Here is an 8051-nt window from a genome sequence, read left to right on the forward strand (position 1 = left end):
AGCAGGCTCTCCTGGCTCCCCCGGGGCCGTCAGGGCGCTGCAGTTTGCAGGAGCATCCTTTGGGCTCTTAATCTTAGTCGGTGGGGCTGGGCAGCTGGGTGTCTCCAGTCCGTCATGCTGGAACGTGCTGGAAGCTTCCTCAGGGTACCCAGGCTTATTTTGGTAGTCATATACGTGAAATGCACTTTGGGGGAAAAGGGTGAAATATTTTGGTTAATCCACTGAAAAAATGAATGCTGGGGAACACAGCCAGCTTTTCTCTGTTATTTATTTATAGGGTTAAGATAGCCAGAAGGACATTTCTGCTAGAAAGTTATTGCCAGCTGAAAAAGAACAAGTCTTCATTATTATCCAATTTGGATATTTCAGGTTTTTATGAAGCTAAGGGCAAAGGTCAGCTGCTTCCTATTCCTTGTGGATTGTGCTGCTGATGGGAACTTCCTTTGACTTCACAAACAGAAGGGATTGGAAGTGTATTCTTCGTTATTACATATCTAAGATGAGGAGGCTTTTAACACGATTTTCTTTTAGTTAATTTTAAAATATTTTATTATAAAATTCATTTTTTTTTCAAATGGTGCAGATAAGTATAAAATAATAAAAGTTCTTCCTTTCCTTCCCTCCAAGCCTCTGTGTGGCACGTTCTTGGCATGTTGCAAAGTGCTGTCATCATCATCACCATCATTGAGTTTGGAAGAGGAAATGATGAGTTTTATTTTTCGCTTCTCAAATTTTTGAATTTGGGGTGTCACAGGCAATCAAGTGAGAATAACCAACTCTCTGTAGAGGTGGTAGTTGCAGCTGAAGATTTTGGGGATTTCAATGTTTAGGCAATATTTAAAACCAGGGAATTATATTTGATTGCCTGGGAGAAGATGTGGAATAAGAAGAATAGAACAGGCCCCTGACGATCAGTTTTTAAGGGGAGGGTTGAAGGGAGGGGTCCCAAGAGGGGAAGTTTTGGAAGAAGGAGCTGAGGCAGCCGGAGACGTGGGGAGGGAGTGCGTGTTTGAGGGCAGACAGCACATAGACGTCAAGTGGGGCAGGAATGGAAGAGACCATGGGATGCAGCACGTGAAGAGTTGACTGTGTTCAGTAATTTCTGGAGAGCAGTTAGGACAAAATTAGATTTGCATTTAGAAAACAATTTGAAATAATTTTAAATGTACACGAGAGTTGCAGAGGCAGCACAGAGAGCTCCTGTGTGTCCTTCACCCAGCTACCCAATGTCAACCTCTTACATAACCTCAGCACAGCGATCAAATCTAGGAAACGTATGTTACAGCACTGCCAACCACACACAGCCTCCTTGGTGCCAGCAGCCTTGCCGCTGTAATCCTCTGTGTGTCTTGTGGTCCAGTCCAGACCCCCATCCACATTGGCTGCCTTGTCCTCTGGTCCTCCCAGGCTGGGATGTTTCCTCAGCTGTTCCTTGTCTTTCGTGACCATGACACTGTAAGATGCTGCTCAGGTGTTTTGGGGGATGTCCCTCACTTTGGGTTTGTCTGATGTGTTCTCATGATGAGATTGAGGATCAAAGTTTTGGGAAGAATAATGCAGATGGGTTATTATCAGTACATCAGGTTTGGGGGTGTGTGGTGTCTGTGATTCTTATTACTGCAGATACCAACCTTGATCACTCGGCTGAAGTGGTGCCTTGTGTGTTTCTCCAACGTGAAGTTGTTATTTTCTTCTTTGTAATTCATAAGCATTTGAAGGAGATACTTTGAGAGTATGCAGATATCCTCTTTCTCCTTAAACTTCCATGCCCTAATTCTAACATTCATATGTAATTACTACCTGGTGTTCTGATGGTGGTGCTGTACCTCCCTATTTCCTTCCACGTTTAGTAATTGGTATTCTTCTGTATGAAAGAATTGTTGCTTCTCTCGTTGTTTATTTGCTTGGTTGTTTGCTTATATCCATATAGAGCCACTAAATTTATTTTACTTTTTGGGTTATAATCCATTATTATTATCATTATTTATTTTGTTACTGAAATTGTTTCAACTTTGACCACTGACACACCTCCTAGTATTTCCTCTACCACAGCCCTGGATCAACCATTTCTCCAAGGATCTTTGGCTTTTCTGAGAGTAGTATTTAGAAACCAAGATATGGCCTCTTTGTGTCCTCGTTACTACTCGAGCGTTAGTGTTACTAGGCCTAGGCCCTCTCCATGGACGTAGCTAAGTGTTGCATTTGTGTGTAGTAAGCTATAAACACATGCATATTGATTTGCGCATCTGCGTACAGGTATGGAAACTAGATTTTAATGACTAAACAGGAGGTAAGGGACTAGGGACTGGAATAGACTAATCTTTCCAGAAGTTTGGTGATACTACTGAATAACATTGTTTTTTCTAGCTTTCTCTATAATACAATAAATAAATAGAGAGCATGTGATTAGAGGAGGCTGTCTCTTGGGGGGACCTCGAAGAAAGAACAAGGCTAAGGAGGGATGTTGAGTTTCTGCAAGAGGTAACTTACGTTTGTAGATAGGAGAAGGGGGTTGCTGAAGAAAGTATAAATCTGTGGAGTAAAGGATGAGAAATGCGAAGGTATGAGAAGATTCATTCAGGACAGAGATACAGTGTTCGACTTGGCAAGCCCAAGCACACTTCTGTGAGACGTGGGAGGGAAGGAGAGGTGAATACAAATGTGGTGGAGCTTTGAAGCTGGACATGAGAGCTGGTTCCCCTTGGAGCCTGTCTCCTGTTAAGTGAGAAGCCAGGCCATGTCCTGAGAGGTGGGGGCCATGAGTGCCAGGATGGAAGAGTCAGGAGAGAGGAGACATGGCAACACACCCCTTCCTCATGTTTACTTCCTGGCATAGTTGGCATTTTTCTTTATGTTGAGGAAAATGCTGCTATGATCTGATTACTAAGTGCTAAATACCCCAGTTTGTATAAAGTAGGATGGTGTATTTGCAGGGCTAATGAAATGACCAAATCAGGTTTGGGTAAGGCCACCTGGAGATCCATGTCTTTCAGCTGATGGCAGTCTTCCTGTGTATCCCAGCTATCCACAGAGATGCTTGCGAGTTCTCCCATCCCAACAGCGGCCAGGCCAAAAATTTCCAGGCTCATCACATCTACCTGCTCAGCCTGTGGTGGGTTGGGGTTGGGACACCCCACCTGCCCTTCCAGAGGGTGACTGTCTGCACCCGCCCAGTGTGCCCCTCCGTTCCCTCCTCTGTGCAGTGTCAGAGCTGCTGTGCCCGGATCTGAGGAGGGGCAGTGGGAGGGGAAGCCGCCCACACGACACTTGCGCTTGCCTTTTCAGCTGGAGCACGGCGTGGCGGCACCGTGTCGTTCTGTCCACCTCACCCACCGGGATGCAAACTTCCTGAGGCCAGGGCTTCTTCCTGCCACGCCTTGCCACCACGCCCCTTGCCTCCCCTGGGACATGCCGTTCTCTTCTTTGTACTCGTCTGTTTGGTGTGTGAGGGGTTTTGCATTTTGTCTTCTGCTCTGTAATTTAAAGGGATAAAACGCTCATATTTAACTTAAGCCAAAACCCAGTTTCGTCTTTCCACCAGAAATCCCTGAGATGTGGAATTGTGGGAAGCTCCTTGGAGGCTAGCGGGCTCCTGGGCTGCCCCTCTGTGGGAAGACGGCTTGCAGGCTTCAGTGGGCTGGGCTCTCCCGGCCATGGCTGCCTTGGTGGCTAACTCAGGCTGTGGCGACAGACTGGTGAGGCAGGCGGACTCTTCCCCTGATGTTTAATATAACCTGACAGATAAAGTGGATTGTAATGAATAAATTATCTAAAACCCATTTCTGTTTCTTTGTTTGAAATGAAAACATGGCCTTGAATATGTTTCTTGGAGAGAAAGAAGAGACGCTTTGATTAGGAATTCTCTGTACTTTTAGTTTTGGGTCAAGAAGAAACGAAAACCATTGGCCACAAGCTCTTGAGTGTGCCAGGCAGCCTTCAGTGTATACAGGGGGCTTTCAATTCTCGGGTGGTGTGGGTTGCTGCAGCCGCGATGACAGAGGAATATTCCACAGGACAACGAGGAGTGACTCTACTGTGGACGTTGTTTTTGTCCCTGCAGCCGGGGCTGTGAGGCTGCAGGCTGCCCTTTGCTGGTTTGCAGGGGCCATAATTCTGGCCTGGAGCTTGACAAATGACCCAGGACCTCTGAGATGGGAAATGAGGTCTGCATCCCATGTTCTAATCAGGATTCGCTATCAAAGGTCATTTTCCACAGTGTGGCTTAATAGAGTTGGTTTTCTATTCCCTGAGGGATACAGACTTCCAAATTTTTGCAGTCTCACTAACTGTAATGTATACAGCTCATGTTGGAAAGGAAATTTCCTCTCCTCCAAGGCAGCAATTCTCAACCAGGGAAACTTTTCCCCTCAGGGGACACTGGGACATTTGGCAATGTCCAGCAACCTGGAGATTGTCACATCTAGGTGTGGGGTTGGCTGGGTGGTGCTGCGTAAGATTGTGTGGTGCACAGAACAGCCCCACAAGGAGCGGCCCGGCCCCAAATGGCCCTGGTGCTGAGAGGGACAGACGCTGCTCACAGAGAAGCGACTACAGAGGCCTGCATCCAAGCAGGCTTCCCAGAGCAGGCGGGGCCGGGAAAGCTGTTCCATGGCGCAGCATCCCAGTGGCTGTTATGGGGTGAAAGCCCCTCTTAGAACTAAAAGTCCTGAAGCAGAGACCAACTGGGGCCATCCACGGCCCTGTGCCGTGCTGCCTCCTGGACGCACACTAGAAGGTGGAGATGGTCCAGCCCCAGCAGGACTGGGCCTCGAGGACCCTGCCTGTAACCTGGTGCTCGCCGCCCACAGATCATGGGATGTGGAGGGAGAGACAGCCAGTGCTGTCCTGGTGCAGCAGCACCTCGTGGTTACGACAGATCATCTTTCTGAACTTTGCACCTCAGACATTTAAAATGGAGATTTTGATTTTGATTTTGGCAAATGTGGAAAATAGATTTCAGCTCAAAAAGCAAGACCTGAGAACATGGTGTGTTAAAATATCTTTCATTTCATGCCACTTTGCAGCCCTGGGACCCTCGGGCTTGTACCTAGAAGGTAGTAAAGATGACAGCAGCCCCCATTTCACTGATGGTGGCGCAGAGGATGTTGTGAGGTGGCTGTAGGGTCAGGTGGCTGTAGAGTCAGGGCTGGGCAAGTTGTATTCAGATGCTGTTCGCTAAGTCCAGAACATTATAGGAGGTAAATAAATAGCACACAGTGTTCTGGGGGTAGAAAGATGCACCCATTTCCCAGGCTGCTGCCAAAATCCTTTCTCCTGTCAGCGTGGGGGGTGACCCTGCCCAATTAAAGGGTGTCTTTTGGCCCTTCTTTCCCTTGGCAGCAGCATGGAAGTGGGTGGGGGAGGAGAGGAGCATGCTTCCCCCCACCCCTGGGGACTTGTGAGCGCAGCCTGCAAGCTCTGGCTCCAGGAGGAAGCGTGCTCAAGTGCACCTCTGACCACGTCACGCTCCGAGAACGTGGACACTGCACCTCTGACCACGTCACGCTTCAAGGACGTGAACACTGCCCCTCTGACCACATCACGCTCCAAGAACGTGGACGCTGCACCTCTGATCATGTCACACTCCAAGAACGTGGACATTGCACTTCTGATCACGTCACGCTCCGAGAACATGGACGCTGCACTTCTGACCACGTCGTGCTCCAAGAACGTGGACGCTGCATGTCGCGCTGGCCAGAATATGGCTGCAGGACAGACTTCACTGGAAAGGAAACTGGGCAATGTGCTCAGCAACTGCTTTAGAAGAGAGAGAAAATCAGATATTAGCCTAGCAGTCGCTACCACACTGGCATTTAGATAATTTTCAGCTTTTTTTTTTTTTTTTTTTAACCAGTCAAAACATCTCATGTACAAATGCAAGTATTTCTATAGGATGGGTATCTAGAAGTAGTCAGAAGGAATGTGCCTTTAAAATTTTTATAAGTACTTCCCAATTGTCTTCCATCCAAGCTTCATTAATTTACATTCCCACCATTGATGAATGAGTGCTTTGTATCCTCCCACAATGGGGCATTATTCACATTTTATCCTGCTTTCCAGTTTGCTGGATAAAAACAGAATGGATGAATGAATGGATGGATGGATGAATGGATTAATGGATCCATAGGTAGATAGATTCTCATTGTAATTTGCATTTCTAGTAAAGAGCATGAAACTCAGAATCATTGTTGATTCATTTTTCTTCTGTGAATTGCCTGTTTGTATGTTTTGCCTGTTTGTTTTCGTTTTGTCCCTTGTTGATCTGCAGCAGAAGTTTATATAGACACATCTAAAAAATTCTCCATCATGTACTGTGTACCTCCTTTCTTCTAAAATTGCTAGTCATTGATATGTGTCTTTATTAGAATTACGGATTTTTTTATCTTACTGTATCAGTCAGTCTTAAGATTTATTAGGTTTTGTGACTTGCTTAATTAAGCCTTTCATATGCCAAAATAAATGCAAATTTTTTTGTGCGTTTACATTTAGGTTTTCAGTCCACTCTGATGTGTGTGTGTGTGTGTGTGTGTGTGTGTGTGTGTGTGTGTGTGTGTGTATAATCTCAGATAGCAATACCAAATGGCTGGTTAGCGTTTCCAGCATCACTTACTGAATTGTTAATTCCTTCTTTGCAGATTTAAAATGCTGTCCTCATTAGAGTTACGTATGTGGGTCTATTTCTGGGCTCTCTCTTTTCTGTTGATTTGTTTGTCTCCCTCACTAATACCATCCTGTAATTACCATAGATTTATAATATCTTTAATATCTGGCAGTGTGAGTCCCTATTCATTATTCTTTATTAATTTTTTTTTACGCTTGTGCTTTTTTTTTTTTTTTTTCTGTACTATATAATCATCTGTTAAATTCCTTGAATGGAAAAAACCCAGAAGTTATTTTGATTAGGCTTGCACTGACTTTCTGGATTCATTAGGCAAGAATTGACATCTCTAGAATCCTTCACTGGGTTTATTTACAGAGAGCATTTCCAGGTGTTCTCTTATAGAGCAGTGATTATAAACAGTCCACCAAACGCGGACAGTTTTAACAACATGTTTGGCAGAGCAGAGGTAGAGTGGGGTCCTGCCCATGATGTACATGTCTCCACACACCCCACACACACCTGCACTGTTGGTATACTGCATCATCACGTCTGAGATATAACTTACGTCTGAGATGTAGCTTATGTCTGAAATGTAACTTTTGTCTGCTTCTTTGCTGTGCATGGACAAAGCTTCTGCAGGCTGCCTACACGCCATACTTCCCCAGGTTTTGCTTGATCTGGCCTTCTGTCCCTTTCCTCTTGAGTTATAAACAATCCTGTAGGCAGTACCAGCGGCAGGATATGTGGCTTAGCTGCTAAGAAACAAACTCACTTTTACTGTGTTTGATTTTTGCCGATTTCTGGGAATTTGATTTCTGCCACAGCTTCACTACTTACACTCTGGATGTCCAAGGAAAGGTAAATAATGAATGTGTTCTGTGGAGAAGAATTCCCTAAAAATGTTAGCTTTGCGTGCGGATTGTGTTTCTCAAGTGAGATGAGAACATTCTTCTCTGCATTTACCAGAATCACTAGTGTCTGTTCAGGTGCGGAACAGTACAGTGTGTTCGGAAAAATGTTTCACTTAGTAGATTAGTGTTAGTAGGTTATTGTTCTGTGATTGAAATGAATTTATACAGCCAAACTCACTTATACCCCTTAAGTATGATCTTTCAAAAGTCATCTCATTGACAAAGTTCTTATGGGCCTCTCTGAAATTAAGGGACAGTGGCATGCAAATTGGAGGACCCAGCCAACTCTTAGAGCTCCCCTCCCTTGTAAATGAGGTGTGTGTTGTTATATAAACACAGAGATGTGACAGAGTAAAAGGACAAATGGAGACATGGAGTGAAGAGCACATGTGTGAGACAGCTGTGGGTCCATGGAGGGAGGCCCCGTGGTGGGAACTGAGGCAGCTGTGGGTCCATGGAGGGAGGCCCCGCAGTGGGAACTGAGGCAGCTGTGGGGTACATGAGGGAGGCCCCGCGGTGGGAACTGAGACAGCTGTGGG

General features: G+C 45.6%; 1 protein-coding gene across 1 annotated transcript in view; it reads left to right on the forward strand.

The window, feature by feature from the left end:
- LOC116463793 (regulatory-associated protein of mTOR-like) overlaps positions 1 to 8051 on the forward strand; it is a 193110-nt gene that overhangs the window by 171279 nt on the left and 13780 nt on the right. The gene's annotated exons all lie outside the window — the stretch shown is intronic.

This window comes from Hylobates moloch, unplaced genomic scaffold, assembly GCF_009828535.3.
Source record: "Hylobates moloch isolate HMO894 unplaced genomic scaffold, HMol_V3 SCAFFOLD_64, whole genome shotgun sequence".
Classification (NCBI taxonomy): Eukaryota; Metazoa; Chordata; class Mammalia; order Primates; family Hylobatidae; genus Hylobates; species Hylobates moloch.